At 41.1% G+C, this 18,641-nt stretch overlaps 1 long non-coding RNA gene across 1 annotated transcript in view; it reads right to left on the bottom strand.

Annotated features, from left to right (window-relative positions):
• LOC108936139 (uncharacterized) overlaps window positions 1–15,752 on the bottom strand; it is a 45,718-nt gene extending 29,966 nt beyond the window's left edge. Inside the window, exon 1 of the long non-coding RNA XR_001966254.2 lies at window positions 15,524–15,752. This is a non-coding gene — a long non-coding RNA (uncharacterized LOC108936139). The remainder of the gene's footprint in view (window positions 1–15,523) is intronic.
• Window positions 15,753–18,641: the final 2,889 nt, after the last annotated feature.

The following is an 18,641-nucleotide window of genomic DNA, read 5'->3' as shown; positions in this document are numbered from 1 at the left end:
TGTGCTTGAAACCAGATTCCTTGCATTTCTGTTTTTCTTACAGCCCCCCCCCTTTTCACAGTAGGAACTAACACAGTGAAGGGATTATAGTTCATATTTATTATTGTTCTGTCTTATAGAAGCAAATGTAGGAATGTCGGTTTAGATTTTGTTTGTTTTTGTTTTTGTTTACTTAGCTGATGCCTTTGTCCAGGAAAACAAAGCCAGGACTGCCAGAGCACATTGGTGCTGTTCAGAATACAGGGTACCAGTCACGTAAGAACCTGAAACAGTTAAAACAGCATCAACCTCTTTACAAGCACTAGCAAGATCAGACTTTTAATAAAATCTCAAATTATGTTTACTCTTATTGCTCCATGAAAAGCTTGTGTACGGTATATACAGCATGTGCGTAGGCATATACTGTATGTGTCTTTGCAGATGTGCTCATCCTGCTCCAAACAATAACTTTTTTTCAGATAAATCAAAGAAAAGTTCTCTCCCTGGTGCCCTGCATATAGACGTCAACATAGATGAGAACGTAGAGATGCTCGTACCTATAGTACACGTATCGTGATTATCACATTCCTTGTGTGTGCGCTGGAAAGGATCCCCCCTCCACCACCCAGATCTTTGTAGCACAAAATCACTTTGGGTGCAGAAATGACGATTGCTTTTCACCATGTGTGAGAGTGACAGGGCGGCCCACTCACCGCAAACACGACAGCGAGCCTCTCCGCGGACTCATTTATAATAACGCCAGTCTCTATCATCCCTCCGCCATATTAAACTGATCTCCCTCTGCCACTACCTGCTCGGTTCTTAACATGCCGCGAGAGTCGGTGCAGATCTATGATTGTGTTTTATTTTTCATTTGGCTGATATTATTTACTTAAATTTGTTTTTTTCCCCCTTCAGGTTGTACAAGGAGCCCGAAGTTATTTGTGGGTATCATTAACTTTCCCCAGACGTGTGGCGACTTGCATTCCCCCATAGCTGTGCTGTTATATTGGAAATTGGAAAGCTAATTCACACAGAAACTCACCCGTGATGTGTGTGGCACACAATTTTTAACCTTTTGTTGAGTGGCTTATCTTTACGGCAGGAGAGGAAAAATCGACACTTTTAAAAATATAAGTCTGGATCGAGAGAAATGCATTTAACATCAGCACATTAATTATTTGGGATTGCCGCTGGACTGCCCTCTCAGGTGCAGCCTGGAGGATCCCAGCCTCTACCTCTACCTTATATCTTTATGACATTTAACAAAAGGTGGGACGAGGATCTTGATTTTCTCTTCTTGTCATTTCCAGTCAGCTCGGGTGGATATGCCCAGCATCCAATGCATTTCTCTGCTGCAGTGCTATCAATGAACTTGTCTTGATATATGTGGACTTGTATAGTGAATGTGAGTGTATACATAATGTGTAGAAAAGAATTTTGCAAAAGCTTTCACTTCAACTTAGATCCCATTAATATCTTGTAACTGACTTTACCCTGCAATGAGATCATCCAGGATGTGCATTACTCAGCTATGCACCCTGTGATTCTGGGACGGACTCTGGACCGCCATGACCCTGGCTTAGGCAAACAGTTACTGGCAGTGTGTGGTGTGTGTGTGTGTGTGTGTGTGTGTGTAATTTTTACATAAATTGTATAGTTCAATATAGTCAACATTTCTTAGTGTTTCATGTTATCTTTCCATTTTTCTCACTTGAAACCCCCTTATAGGGTGCTCTTTGTCTACGATGTATTACATTTATTAATAGTTTTCTTTACATCTTTTAGTAAACAGTTGCGTACAACTACGGCCAGCAGTGCTTTATGATAGATTAAGCCCAATTATCATGCACTTAGTGTCAGATTCGGTGAATGTGATCTGTTTGTTTTTTTTGTTTTTTTTTTAAACACACAGATTGACACAAATTTGCCGGTGCTTTATTTAACATGTCACTTGTAAATATTGCCGCAAATGACTGGCTAAATAATGAGCTCTTGTTAGACCATTATTTCTAAGCCTGCTGTTGAGCGAGTATGAGTCTAGTTAAAATCGTTCAGACATTCCCACATTTTCCTGCGTGCTCACGTTTTTGCCTTGCCCGCTGCCAGGGAACACTGCATCCTATTTGTTTCAGTGTGTCTCTTTGAAACTGTTGCATTTATAAGACCGTGATACTGCATGTTCTGTCACCGCTTTTCTGAAACCTCAGGAGATAGAAGTGGAAGGCTTGCCACCTTCAACTCGGTTCTGATGAATTAAGACTAAAATCTCTCACTCCAGGATATGAGTTGCAACATTGCAAGTGTTTGAAGGTTTGTATGACATTGTCTGAGAATGTAAATACTATCTCGTTGGCTGATTTTTAGTCCCGTGCATAGTTTCAGTGCAATTGCATTATTTCCCTCCATGTGAAGTTCATTTAATCTCAGTAATGAAAAAAGGGCATCAAGCGTATCAATTTGCGAAATGAATTGTTTGATGCATATGAAATACATCTATTGTGTCTGAGTGGGGATAATGAACAAGTTACTAGAGTTAAGTTTCTGAAATGTTTATTTTTTTTATTAATTTATTTATTTTAATTTATATTTTCATTCATTTTCCAACCCCATCAAGAAATGAGTAATGAGGAAGGCCATTTAGTAACGAGGCGCGTCACCAATTAAGCCATTAATGAGACGTGATTGCAGCGAGCTCTGTGATGTGACACCTGGCACCACTGCTCACCAACGGGACCCTCAAACCGTATCGGTCCCAGTTTGTCCTGTTCCAGTAACACAAAGCAGTTGCTTTCTCCTCCCCGGGACACAGCGTGTGTGCAGTTGGCCGAGGTGATTACTGTGGAGTCGTGAGGAAACGAGACCAAATTAACTGGGCTCCTGCGCTGAAATATCGAGGTGCAATATGCAAATATGGAAGTGATTTGTTTTTTTAGTTACATTATATTCGGCAATGGAAATTATTATGTTTATGCCGAAAAAAGAACATACTGTCTTTCCTACTTCTGTGAAGAAAGTGTAAGTATAGTACATATAATTTGAAAAGTTTTATGGCACATAAAAGAATAATGGCACTGTATGCGTACGCCTACTGATATTCATGATTAATACATTTTGTTGTCAATTTTCTTGTTATACTGCAGTGAGACTTGTGAATACTAATAGCTGTGCAGCCCTGGACTATTACAGGTAATATCGGCCTCCTCGCACACCCTCCGTGTCACAAGAACATGACCCTATGTTGATAAATAAAGGCTGAGGATGGATTGAAATAGATGGAGTTTGAATGTTTTGATCTTCACTCCTGCAAAGGTTTCCCACAGTTCATTTTAAATGTCAGCCTTTTCTCTTATGTGAGGCATCTACTCAAACCCCTGTGTCCATGTCTTTATGTGAGCAAATATCAGCACTGAGAGAACTGGACATCACACTATATTCCAGGATCTAGTTCTCATATTGCGTGAGGTGAGGGTGTGATACATAGATTCCTCATCTCTTATGAACAACACATGTTTAGGGAAAAGGGGTTGATATGCCATGTCGTTAATTTTTAATAATAAAAAACAAGAAGCATTAGAATTAGTACTAATTATTTTTATGACCCTTATACAATTGAGTATGATTTTTACAATCAAGACCATAAAATAACTGCTGATTAGATATTTGTTAATTGAAAGTTGAAGTATACAATGTGGTAATTTTGTTTATATAGAAATTCTTTTTTCTATGGATGGTTTAAATACAGTTCAGTGATTTTCTAATCACAAAGGGCTAAGTTATGAAGTTTATAATTAATTGATTCTCTGGTTAGCACTGAATATTATATTTAATTAAAACTGAATAAATGAAATAGGAAGAATGAATATTCAATGTGTCTACCATTTTCACTTAATTTGATCCACTTTCATACATGGACAATCCATGTATAAATATAGACAAATTTAGTGCAACGTGGTCTATTTACTGCTTCGGGTAAGTTGAACTTAAAATTGCTATATAGAGAAAAGCAACGTCCAGTGTGGTTTTTTGTCATGCCTAAGTCTGGTTAACCATCTGCATTGAGTCTAATGTGCAATAGTGGCTTGATGGAACTGTCACTAAATTTTAAAGCCTTCTTTAAAGAGTTGAACAGAAAGACACAATTCTGTTATGGCGTATATGAATCAAACACTGCAAGACAGTTTGCACATGTCTGTAGCTGCTGGATTAAACAGGATCAGAGAAAATGTGTTCTCAGATATGAAAAGGTTAGCAATCAAACAGATCAATGTGGTATTATGTTGGAGGGTGTCACTAAGCTAGTGGTGCATTTACATCAAATGGGCCAAGGCACTCAGCAACAAAATGGGACAGTATAACTTCTACTGCGGTTCTCTTATTGCACATGAGGCTGATAATTTCTCAGAATGAACAGAAAGTTTCATGAAATATGTCTTTGACTTAAAAGCCAGATTGCAGGTAAAATACTTGCATCCATTATGCATGTAGATATTCTGCAGCCATCTTATTTGCATTCAAGGAATTTACAGCATAACCCAACAAAAGCAGATGTGTTCCTATTTAAATAATTGGTCATTTGCAGTTGTTTTTCTTTCTTGTTGTTGTTGTGCACCATTTTTTATTAATTATTCAGACCCTTCTGAAGGAGTGGTTGAACATGTGTTTGGAGGAAGATGCTTAGACACAGTGTCACATCAAACAGCAGCCCCTGGGGCATTTTTCTCCGTTACGTAAAAACAAAAGGCGCCAAATTAATCATGACAACACGTGCCAAAGAAGTGAAAACTTCTGTCAGCAGAAGTCAGGATCATTAGACACTCGCTGTCAGAGGCTGTGTCCATGTTTCAATTCAGTTCCATTGAGACGGCGCACACCTCGCCTAACCGGACGGTTGGGGGTGACAGGAAAAGCCCCCGGGAGGAGTGGGCTAGGGAGCCAGGGAGCCAGGGAGCAGGAGTAAGGAACGGCATGGCTGCTAAGCCGTCCAAAGCTCTTGCGGACTGGCAGCATTTCCAAAGCCCTTTCATGTGCCATGACTCAGCGGGCACAGACACACTTCAAACAGCCAGTCTTCCTGTGGATCTGCTCTGCCATCTGAGATGCAGCCTCCCACCGCCGACAGACCACCACAGTCACAGTCAACTCAGTGTTTATTCACCATGGACGATGCGGAAATCTCAGCTTTCCTCCCAACACAACAGGGTTGTTGGGATGAGGGGTGGACTTCATCCAAGTGTGGCAGAGGGGGCGTCAGAACAGAAGAAAAATTGCAGAGCAGGTATGTTTCCGTACAAGGCGATCCTGACACCACCCACTTGAGTTAAACCAGAGAGAATGGGTGGCTTGGCAGCGGGCACTAGAGACATGGAGATTTTAAGTGCAGAAAGCAAATGCAGGACAGGTGGAAGGGAAAAGAGCACATTGCTGAGGCTGCAGAAGGCCCATACCATCCTAACCAGAACCTCGTGGTTAGGAAAGTGAGGGAGGATGCTGACAGTTAACATGCTGACTGGGAACGTTGCGCCGATATTACAACGTCTAGTTTGCAGTCAGACACATTTGGGTCATAACACAGTTAGGGGAATGAGAGATGGCAGGGAGCTACCTGCTGCTACACACAACAGCGCGCTGCCAACCTGCTTCTGTCTTGTGCCACGCTCCCTCGTAATGAAATCTGCAGTCTCTTTGTACAGTCTCAAAATCAGCAGTCGCTTCACCGGTCAGAATCAACAGGAACAACGACTGGTACGTTAAAAAGTGTAGCCTCGTATAGGAAATATGTACAAGGCTGCCGGGAAATAAGGAACTGCAGCCCTTGTAGTATCCCCTCATTAAAATGCAGGCTTAACACCATAAAACTCTGCAATCGGCAAAGAAAGATACATGATGGCAACCTAAATTATGTCGAGCATACAGTGGAAACATTGTATAAGGAGGAGGTTTAGAAATGTGAGATTGGTCTAGATTTTAGGACTCAGAAAGTATTATGCACAGGAAGGTAGGTCATTTCACAGCTTTAAATCCACATCAGCTGTGATTTTTAGCAGGACCACAGATTCCCGCTGTGCTTGAGTATATTGGATGTCGCCAGATTCCCCGCAAAGAAGCAAACCTGGTTAGAATAACATCTTTGTGTGATAAGGAGCAGCGATAAATAAATAGCGAGTGAAATGTTCCACGCGCAGACTGTGTAGGCATACAAAAATGTCCACTGGCTAAGTTTCATAAGTTTGATAAGTTGGCTGAATAAACATTTTTGTTTTGCTGGATTTGCGGTGGGGGGTGGGGGGACAACACACTGGAAATGAGTGTGAAATATTCATGAAAAGAATGATAAGAAACACTGTGATATAATCTTTAATTGGCACTTCAGAAGACCAGAGGTGTTATCTGTATCTCCAACTCACAGCACCGTCCTGTAGCGAGGCTTTCTGGATGTCCTTAGAGCTCAGACGCAATAATAATCCATGTCTACATGTTCCTGGATGGCCGCATCGCGAGCACTGACTGCGGGAGCATAATGATGAAATCACAGGCCAAAAAGGAAATCCATGGCACCATTCACTGCGTTTGACTCCCCGGCAGCCAGAGAGGCCGCGCGCTGCATTGTTCGCGCAAATTGATAGCCGTCTGACAGATGCGAGGTGACCCGCAAAAAGCACAAATCCTTGCAGGACAGACAGGTTTCTGAGTCCAAATTTAATAAACTTTCAGTGGAAACCAAGGATGCTGTAAGCAATCATATTTGCTGCGTTCAATGCCACCTGACAGTTGGTCGACGATGGCGAACAGATGCAGATCTATAAATGCTACTCGCAGGAAGCACCATGCGCAGAACTTGCCTTTGGCTGGAGGGAAAAAAACATCCAAAACGCATGTGAGGTGACAATAATGCAGTAAAATAACCACGGAATCACTATGACGATGAGCAATTGACTTCCCATTTCCCCACTGACGGCTCTGTCAAAATGACAGCTGACAAACTGTCACCTGGAGCTGTGATTGGATAATTAAAAGCCTACAAGCTGGAACAATCCCTCCGAATCTGCTGCATATATGCTGGGCTGGACAGACAATAGAGCCAATCAGCTCCCTGACTTTTCTAAATGAATAAGGCAGGGCTGATTTTTAGGCAAAGTAGATGGCTAATTACCATAGCCATGTAAACAGTGATTACCCTCAGTAGATGCAATGCAATAAACAGACAAAAAGATGTTACGGTCTATTGCCCCCATTGAAATTATGGGCACTCTGTATATTGTGTCATAGTTCTTTATTTAAGTATTTTATCTACTGTGTGGGATACTGCATTAGTACTACAAGAAATTTTAAATATGGAAAAGACGGATTCATCGTACAAGTCCATAACTATAGGTTTACTTCGTACTCTCTGCGTGTCATATTTTACAGGTGTTGTGGTACATTTCTACCTGTTTTCCCGGGACAATTACTTGTTGGTCTCATAACATGAGGCAATCATTAGATACGGGTCTTCTCATTAACAAAACAAAAAAAATTAGAGAGCATGGTGGTGCAACAGGTAGCACTGGTTCCTCAAAGCATCTCTACCGTCCATTCAGATCTGCGTTTGAATACGGCTCATTGTGCTCGGGATGTGCATGTTCTCCCCCCGATTGCACGTGGTTTCCTCTGGATGCTCTCATTTCCTCCAACTGTCCAAAAATGTGTTTCAGGTGGACTCGTGACTTTAAATTGCCCTTAGTGTGTGTGTGACAGTGAGTGAGCGAGCAAGTGACTGCGTTGCATTGTTCTGCTGTATAAACAGGTGAATTATTGTAGGGAGTGTGATGTGGTGAATCTAGCATTGCTAAGTGACCTTGCACAAAGGCACGAGCTGAAATATTACTTAATAACCATTGTAAGTGGCTTTGCAGAAAAGTATCTGCTAAATGACTAAATATAAATGTTCTCCCTTAGAAACTCCAGGGGTAGCAAGGGGGTGAGTGGCTTTACTCCCCATCCAGTATTAAAGCAATCTCAATGCCCCCACTGTTTGTGTATAACTACAAAATGGTATTGCAGTATTTTAATGAAGTATTTTTGGTCCAGCAATACCTGGCACATTGCTGTGCAACTTTTACAAACTGTATTAATAAAGCCTCTTTTACTGTATACTGAGCATTGAGTGTTTTGTCTCTGTTTTATCGTTTTATGTAATTAGAAAGACAGAATGTAAGCACTGATTAATCATGGTAAAGAAGGGTCCCAGCGAGAGCTTGCCTGCTATTTCAGGGGCCTGTGGCAGTATGAAAGAGGGACACAGCGGATGCCAGAGCTTTTTTGACTGTCAAAGCACACTGGCTTTGTGTTCTGTCTGCAGATGGCGAGAGTCGCAGGTCCTGCATGGATGCGGAGCCATATCTGGAAGTGTAGATATGAGCCAGTGCTTAGTCATGCAGACAGGAGAAAACTTCTGGCCATAGAAAAAATTTACAAGAAAGCTGTAATTAAGTCCTGCAGATGTAAAAAAAGCAAAACGGCAGAAGTAAGAACACTGGTTCTCCAGCAAATTAGGCCTGTTGGTGTTGCAACGTAAAAAATGCAATCACTGCGTTCAACAAAGCCATGACGTATTGTACCTGTTCTGCTTTCTTTAATCTACACTCATATATTCCTCACTAAAATGTCTTTTCTTCATTAACATGCGAAACGGCTTAATTAAGCAACAGTTCCTTAAATTTATAAACATTTTTTTAATTTGAAAGAGCGTTTTGGTCAAAGGGGATTTTAAAAAAAACCCGGAACTGTTGTGTTGTCACAGCATGACAGATGTCCATCATGAATCATGGCCACAGACACAGAAAAGTGTGGCCCTCGTTCATCACAGCTGAGCAATAATTCAATCCTGTCTCCCAGAACGGAAACTAATTTCACCTTTAAAGTGTTCACTGCACAACACATACTTAACAGCTGAGTAAGGCAGCATGGAGAAAAACAGCTGCACATCAATCATATTTAACGTCCAAAGTGCCCTGGGCAAATTTTTTGTTCTTCTGCATCAGGATGAATGTAGGGAAATTTAAACACATAAAGCATATTATATGATACATGTATTGTCAGTTAAACTTAAACTTGAACTATAAACTTGACACATCAATAAGTGAAACATTAGTAAGAGCTTTTTTTCTGTGTGGGTAAATCACTTTTACTATCATATGAACATTGTTTCATGCAGTTGTGGCATTGGAAAACTTCCCAGAGAAATCGCCCAGGGGTAAAGTAGTTGGAGTTGGACCAAAATGTGTAATACTTATATGACAAGTCAGAATAGCGTTAATATCATGTCATATAATGTGATGGGTATAGCTTGGTGAAAGTTTTTTGGTTCCATGGAGTGTGTAAGAGCAGGTCAGCAAGAACATATTAAAGCAGCAAATCCAGAGTATTTACTTCCCTGCAACAGACACCACCAGTGAAGACAGTGTGAAACACAACCTTGGTTAAACTCCTGGTCTTTGACTATTTGCTACCTAGTATCCTTTAAAATATGCATGAAAGCAAGTTGCTGAGTTAAAAACCACATAAGAAATGGATGTCGAGAGGCATGCACGGACACACTCCTGTCCTAACTGTGGGGATGCCAAATGTGACCACTTCACCTGTCGCCCATTGTAAAATGACACCTTATGACTCTCTAGAGCTTACAGAAATCATATTAAGAATGCCTGCCTGGGTTCACAGTTTCTCCATTTTGAACCAATGTTATTCATGTTATTCTCACTGGATGAATGGGTGTTTTTGTGGTCTAATGGAAAGTTAAATACATACTCACCAAAAATAAGGAGAAATTGTTACAATGGGTACTGAGGCCTACAAAAAACTGGAATAAACTGTTAAGGCTAGCACTGACAGTGGTAACTATACTATATAATATATGTGTGTATATATATATATATATATATATATATATATATATATATATATATATATATACACACACACACACACACACACACATTTTCAGAACCGCTTGTCCCATACGGGGTCACGGGGAACCGGAGCCTACCCGGCAACACAGGGCATAAGGCCGGAGGGGGAGGGGACACACCCAGGACGGGACGCCAGTCCGTCGCAAGGCACCCCAAGCGAGACTCGAACCCCAGACCCACCGGAGAGCAGGACCGTGGTCCAACCCACTGCGCCACCGCACCCCCTTATATATATATATATATATATATATATATATATATATATATATATATATACTGTGTAACACACATATGTGTGTCTGTGTGCATATTCATGAAGATAGATAGATAGATAGATAGATAGATAGATAGATAGACATGCTCTCTATTCAATGGACACAAAACACAACAGTTTCATAACTCTATCAACAGTGAGCAGCGGTAAGCAGAAAGTGATGATAGAGTGCGATGGAATTTTGGCCATGGGACTTCCGCAGACCTTAGCAGGATACACAAATATATCAGAAACACAGAGAGTCATGTGACAATAATTGAACAAAACGATGAAGATGATGGGACAAACTGCAGGAAGGACTGACACTGGGGTCCATTACATGGCGTGGCACTGGCTCTTGCTTTTACTCAAGATGGATGCGTGAGGTGACCTTCATAATACCTGTGAACTAAAAAATGGAGAATGCAACAACAAAAATGAAAAATAGAACAACAGGTTTTTTGTCTCCTAGACCTGGACCAGTTCGCTGTGGGTGCCATTACATTCACTCGGTTATCTACTCCTCCCCAGTTACACATGGAAAGCCTTCTGGAGTGCTGAGATTTCACTCATATTCCTTGGGTTTCATGTCAACCCTACTGGGCTGGGAACCCATTTCTGCTGTAATTCCCCAGAGGTCAATTAAGTACACTTTTTAACCCTAGGCTCCAGATACCAAAATGCTCTGATAGTGAAAGACAGTATGCAAGTCCTTCCATCACACTTTATGTGCACTGTCTTACCGATATATACATGTTACAGACACCCCTCTACTCACATAAATCTGACTAGCGTAAATCCGGATTTCTGTAAAAAATTCCCAGCATACACATTATTTACTGATAGCGCTTTTATTTTATGCAAAACATCTGAAATACGTTAAGTGCAAGTCGGCGTAGCCGGACAAGGCAGGAAGCTGCATCTTCCGAGTCCCTGTGTGTTTTGAGCCGTGAACGCATCTCCTCTCGTTAGTGTAGTGCTTTTTCGCATATTTTTTTACCATTTTCATTATTCACAATGCCTGGTGCTAAACGTGCACTTGAAGGAAACCAAGAACCGTCTCGCAGGCGTACGGCAATCGATTTGGAGATGAAATTGAAAATAATAAGGAAGTATGAGGGTGGAAAAAGATTTCCGTCTATAGCACGGGAACCAGGCTTAGCCGTATCGGCTATAAATACGATAGTGAAGGATGCTGCACGTATAAAGGAGCACGTGGTGACGGTGAATGGTGGGGGAGAAGGGGGAATCTGACATACGTCACTTTTGACTTACGTAAGGGGTTGAAGAACGGTCTATTTGTGCAAGTTGAAGGATGTCTGTACTTAGCCTATTGACTGGTTATACAGAGACCCAGGAGCCAAAATGCATGAAATATACTGTGTGTCTTTAACAGCCCTCCTTTATACAAAAAAATTTTGTAAATTGAAGTCTGAAGTTTTTCTTTACATTTTTGTGAATTTTCTGAAGTAAACATTTCTGAAAATGCTGGCCAGCATATGTCTCGCCAGTGTTACTTCTGGGGCTTCACTCTACTGATTTGTGTTTGTGTTTCTTCCTTACCTGCATAGATTTTTGTTTTTTTTTTCAGTTTTTTTTTTTCCTGAAGACACACACTTCTTTTCAGTGAAGAAATGCATCTCTGTGGAAATTCCTTATACAGTACATTGCATTGCAGCAGGTGCTCAGTGCGCTTTAAAGTTTATTGTGAGGTTTTCTGTGTCTTACATTAGTTATACATTGAGTCAAAATGAGGTATGTTTAAGATTTTATTTGCTCTAGCTCTGCACCCTTTTCTCAATATTTAAAATTATTGATCAATAGGCTCTGAAGCCCTACCTAGAGGCAATATTAAACTTTGATTAGTCAGCAAAGTAATATCTAAAAAAAAAAGGAGTGAAATGTTACTATTATTTTTTGACTGAGGTCATGTTTGATTAAAGAATGTTATAAATTACATGAAGTTGCTGATTTGTCATGGGGCATTTCTAGTACGTATTTCTAAACCCTGCATAGACTGTGTAGTTTGATCTCTTATGCGAAGAGCTGTCCAGGTGTTGCTTAGAGGATGCTTCTGGACATCGTATTATTTTATTTCATCTGACAAAAATATAGTCTGAAGAAACTGTTAAGCCTTATTGAGATGGGCTGGACATAATAATTCATGATTTTATTTATGTGAAATCAATTCTCAGCTCACTTTGAAGACTGAACAAATTACTAATGGGAAAATAAGATTGAAAACAGTTCATTATTCACCTTACTGAATGAATAATTATTTGGTGCTTGTTTGTCCAAATACTGCTAAACCTGAATTATGTGTCTTAAATACAACTTAACACAGTTTAAGTGTGCAAAACTGCTTTTCTTATTTGGGAAAACAGAACAACCAAGAGGACTCTCACTGTTATTATAAGATCTCAGATATTGTAAATGACTACTGTAATGACCTTTTACAGGGGGAAATACAAATTCTCAGTATGGGCATTTTAAAATATGGATAAAATACAATATTTATCTTCCCTTACAGGGTCTTTAAGGTGCCAAATAAAAAAGTATTAGAAATACAGCAGCAAAATATTTTTCTCAAAAGATGAGTTCTTGCATTTTAAAGTAACTTTTTTTATCTTTACTTTTGTGTCTTATTTTGTAATATAGGTATAGATAATAAATATAGATTGCTTAAATATTCAATAACTACTTTCCAAGGTAAATTGCGCATAGGCATTAAATTATTTACTCCTGAAGCAGCCTGTATATTATTGCACCTTGTATAGTATGAGCAAAAATACTGCAATACAATGACAAGAATTTAAAAAGAACTATAAAGAAAAAGCTGCAAAGAATTTAAAATAATAAACTAATAACTTAATTCATGGGACATTTATATGTTCCTGAATGGCTGAACTCTTAAATCTGACTTAGAAGCCCAAAGCACACGAAGACTAATTCGAAGGTCTCCATGGGTCTCCAATGAAGGAAAAATATACAGAAGCAGTTTTTTTTTTTTCCATTTATATGGCACAATGTTTGTTGAAAAGCTATTTCGGGGCAAAAAAAAAAAAAGTTTCCACGGCATCATGGCTGCAGTGCACTTGTAAGGGAGCACACCATAATAGGAGTGGAGGACGTTTGCAGAACAAGCTGTGAGGGGAGGACAAGCCAATGTGAACAGAAGGCCAAGCAGTTGGACACGGGCCTTCGGAAGAGCGAGCCTTCTGTGTCGCTCGTTCCATTGTACCCAGGGCAACTCCATTTAAGCGCTAACATCACAGTCGCTGGCTCCTTCTCTCCACTGCCTTCGAAGCAGAATTATGCCAGTTCAGCAGCAGATTTCAGAGATTTCAAAGAAAATGTCTTATTGAGTTATTCACTGATTCATTGTGGCGCCCACCCTCCTCCCCGCTGTGTTTTCTCGTTGCTTGTTTTTGGCTCTACCATTCCCACCTTTAGCAAGTGATTTCATTTCCTTTCTCTGCATAGGTTTTTGTTACGTTTGCTTATCCCAGTTTAATCCCTCTTCTTCTCGTTCTAGCCATGCTACGTTCACCTCTCTGCTTCCAGTCGTTTCACGCTATTTGGTTTCTCGTTCCTTGGGCTAGTGGCTCCTTCCCCCTGCTTGCTGTTCCAGTTTGTGACCATGTGTGTTTATCTCATAAGTTCCCCTGCCTTCCCCCAGAGTGTGCCTGGCCTCAAATCTCTTCTTCCCATTCCTTTCGGAGGTCTTTTGCAATCCCTGCCATTCTACCCTTTTTTCACAAGGCACTGTTGAAATTTGAAAAGTATGGATCGATTTCCTGCTTACCTGTCTGGTGACCCTCGATTCTGCACCTCAGAGCTGTGATTTGTAAGTAGGTCTCAGTGCAGATTGTGAGCACACTTCTGTCATGGGCCCCAATGCTTAATGTCTAAGTTACACTTTGGGGAAATATTTTCTAGGTGTAAACGCAAAGTTTCTTTTTCGATTTTTCGAACGAAATCTCTTTTGTGTTAGGGTGAATGAAAGAAAGCCGGTTTTTTTATGCATCACACACCAGTTTAAATTAAATGCATCACAACTAGTTTAGAGGAACTTGGGTTATGCTATGTGTCACACAAACATGTGTTTGTAACAACCAGTCGTTCCATACTCTTTGAGTTTACTTCGTCGCACCATTTAAAGTTTCGTCTTCCCCGAAAGCGAATCGCACTTATTTTATTTTCGGTTTGAGGTGTGACTGTAAAGCAGGGAGAGAACTGCTGCGAACGCAAAAGAAGGACTATGACTGTCGTGATACAGCATCTGCTAGGAGATGAACATACCAGAGGGTCCAATTACTTACAGGCACCGACTCCCATCCGTGGCCACAGAATAATGAATGTTAGTCCTGCACACCCGCTACCACCCAAAGCGATGTAAGTGCACAAAGAGTCTTGTGTCCATCACGACAGGTTTACAGTGCAGTGCATTGGGCAGTGTGACGCTACGGGCTTAGCAGCTCGAACCAGAGAATGAATGGCAGCATAATAAAAACACAATAAAAAATACAATTTGCAAAGCAATGCTGTGTTTCTAGAGGGGCATTAACGTGTATTAAAAGATTGTGCAAATGCACCAGCCCAAGCTAGACTGTAACTGTGATTAATTTTCAACTGCACTGGAACGAGCGCTCAAAGGGGATATGGCCCACACCTGTCGTACACATCCACCTGGCTGCATTTAGCAGACAAACCTTCACTTCAGTTATTTATGCTTTTCATTCGTTTTCTGTAATGCAATGACAGCGTGGTGTGGTGTTGAACACGATTGAGCTCGGGACTGGAATAACCTCTCTTCTCTGGCTGCCATGAGCCAGGAACAAATGACTTTTTCTTCCCCATCAACCACCTATATTTATTTTCCCACATCACAATAGCTGGTCATTGTTTAAATATGACAGTGATGGAGTATTCATTGTTATGATTCTGACACGCTATAAAACATCACACACATCGGCATGGAGAGAGATTAGGAATCAATACCCAGCACCATTTCCAGTTACCTCTGGGATTCATAAAGCCCTTAACAAATTGTGTAAATATAAATGCCTTGGAACAAATAAATAGCTCTGTCAGCTCAAGATGCAAAGGCATCCTTTCTCGTCTTTGACATCTGATTTTTTAACTAAATATTTGTACTAGAAGCAAACAATATATTAAATATTACAATTACTTTTTTTGCTTCAACATCAAACATTTTCAAATGTCATGCTGGGCTCAACAACTTAAAAGCATTAAATATGTGCACCTTTCGAAGGGCATGGAATTTCACCTCTGTCTAGGGGTTCGAGAATAACTGGTACTCTTCAGTGCAGAGACATACCTGGCACCGCAGAGATTCGGCTCTTCTTGGCACATCTGCTGCCCTCAGTCAAGTCCAGGAAGCTGAGCAACATCTGCAGTGCCATGTTTTTGAGAGATGCAAGAGAACATTGTTACAGAGTGCACAGCATTTCCAGCCAGGCAGTAAAGTGTCCCTCGGCAGATGGTGGCGGGCGCCAGAGATGCCCAGTGGATGCTGGATAAGGCAACAGAGACGAAGGGCGATGACCTGCGGAGGCCAAAGAAAGGAGAGAATGGGACTGCGGTAGCATGGCATAGGCAACATAGCTGAAGGGGCAGGGCTCCCAACCTGGGGGGTAAAAGCAACAGTGAGTGTTAGTGAGTGATTCACCACCCTCCGCCACAAGCGAAGACTTGTTGGCATCTCACCCATGTGCCACTGTGCCTCACATGAGGAGTCAGATCCCAGCAGCTCCAGCTGTTGCAGTGTAAGAAGAAAGTGGTCTCACATTTCCGGTAAAGCAGTCCCCAGAACTGTGTTCCAAAGCTCTCTTTTGACCTTTTGAGTTACATAAAAAATATGAACCGGGGCATTTACCTTGAATGCTTCACATATATACTTTACAAGGATTATTTATTAATTTTAACTTGACCATCACCTGCAAAAAAAAAAATAGATGCGTATTCTTTTCTGGTTTCTACGCTGGACTATTGTGGGGAAACTGTTAAAGCATGTTTTTGCACGTCCTTGGACATTTCATTCTTGTAACAAAAACATTTTATCTGCTGCTGGGTCAAGGTGGCTTGTATCTTTGCAATTCGTGTGTATTAATTTGTTCAACCTCTTTTGGCTACATAAGCTGCTACTACATGAATCACGTAAGCATTTGTGCTTTTATTAAACTATCTTAGGTATTTTATATGGAGCTTTTTAAAGTGGCCTTCAAGCATATGGGGTCTCATTATAGGGTATGATCCGGGAAATCAGAAATACGACCTTTTGTACTGCACCTCTTCTGCAATGACAAAAAAACAGGTTGGATGTGAACTAGACCATCAGGGATGTTCTGCAAATCAGATTCCACCACATTCAAAGTCATTTTCTCAAAGCTGGGTCTCTGCTCATCGTAAAACCCAAAGTACTATTTTTATTTTTATTTTTTTTGGCTGTTGTAGATTCTGTGAAACTCATCGATGCTGCGTTCTACAACTGAAACCGATGTGTGATCACCCCCCGTTAGAGCAAATATCAGGACATGAAAAGACAATGGAGGGCCAAGCTACGACCAGACACCTTATTTTGTTTAGGTTACCTGCGCTGGTTCTGGGCCACTGCTGGTGAGCAGCTAGCAAAGCCCACGAATGAACCCTCCATCAACATGTTTTCAGCAGTCTGAAAAATCCATTATGTGCAAATCTTCCAGTGTGTGTTTATTCTTTCACCTGACAAAGTGATGGGAACCAAGGCCAAGCAGTGTATTCTAAATGCCAGCTGAAAAAGAGAGTCTTGTCGGGTTGGGTGGATATCACTCGTGCGGAGGCTCCCTCGCAAGCATCTCCACAAAAAGGTTAATATATTATATATAGGGAGGATGCTAGCCATAGGCTGTGAGATGAATTTGAATAAAACTGGGCACAAATGCCAGAATGGTTAATAATGCTTGAAGTCTAGATGATATCTGATACTATCAGCTTCACCGTGGACTTTTGCGGACAAATGTACAAGTGCCAGGAGAAAACAAAGGGTTGATTTTCTGTGGCATTAACTTGTAGCATGGGTGAATATAGTCAAAGCAATAATTTCTTATATTCCAAAGGTTAATGTTCTTTTTTCATTTTGAAAATTACCCTTGGTGCCTAACCATGTGAGGTAAATTGTCTGTGTGCAAGACTCTGCAATGCGTCAAAAAAAGAGAACCTTTTACCCACCATGTTTAATAAGATGACCTTTCAGTAATTCAAATGGTTATTGAAAAGGACCAGGATAGGCCAAACCAGCAGGTGAATGTGTGTAGTTATTCTTTGGATCACACCTTGGCTAACATATGTGTCTTTAAACACTCCAACACCAAGGTGGTCCTACTTTTTACACTACAACAGCACTGTGTTCGTGCACCTCACACACTTAACCTGCTGTGAAACGTGTAACCAAGACAAACACGGGAATTTGTGGTCACATTTTGCAATGTGCAGATTGTGCAATATTTTTTTTTTTTTTTTTTTTTTTTTAACTTTCCAGTCTCCTGTGCTTTCCTAACAGCAAGAAAGGGTGGAGATTTATGTTTTCGATCATTAATAATGAAGCTCTTGCCGCAATGTTTTGCAAATTGCTTTGTTTACCCCGTTTTAATTTTTTAAGTGACTTAGAAAAAAAAATGTTCAAGGCTGCGATCCGTGGGGATAAGCTTTCAAAATATTCCGACACCTCATTCAAATTAATGCGAATTGAGTAGGGGTTCCACTGGAGCCAATTAACTGTCAGCTTCCTGTATGAAGGACCATCGGTAAAATCACGTTACAGTGTTCGCCGCTAATGATTGACAACAGGAGAAATGCTGGCACCTGCTGTTCTCCCCGCCCTCCCGCCCTGCCTCCCTCCCTCTGTCTTCCCCTCACTCTGCCACCATCAAGTCAGCACAAAAAATTTCTGCTTGTCACTTTGTGTTCCGCGTGTGTTCCCCGGACTATGGGCGAAGACTGTGTGGACGTTAATGAAAACAGAAGTATTAGGGATATTCTTCACCGCGTGTGCCGGAGGCCACATCTTCTGAGGAAATATATATGGGGCTGTCACCGCGGCACTCGGCTAATGTCAGCCAGCAGCCAGAGGATTCACCTTGACTCACGGCCGGGCACAAAATCGCACCTCATGGCATTGTTTAACAGCCAACGCGAGTCTCGCGGGCTGCTGATAACGGGAGCGGTCAATACAGCAGGTCCACAAATCGCTTCATGATGAGGGGGTCGTAAAACCTCAGTTTGAACGATCCCCCACTCGCAGACAAATCGCTCAGGTTTCTATGTGTCATCCTGCATTGTGAACCACAGCGAATTGACTAGCCAGTAAAGTGATGGGGGGACAAAAAGGCCAATTCTGACTTCCCTTTGGATTTTGCCCTGCCTGCTGTTTTTAATTCTACCATTTTCTTATTCTCTAA

Source organism: Scleropages formosus, chromosome 4, assembly GCF_900964775.1.
Source record: "Scleropages formosus chromosome 4, fSclFor1.1, whole genome shotgun sequence".
Classification (NCBI taxonomy): Eukaryota; Metazoa; Chordata; class Actinopteri; order Osteoglossiformes; family Osteoglossidae; genus Scleropages; species Scleropages formosus.
This window is presented reverse-complemented; position numbering and strand designations above follow the sequence as displayed.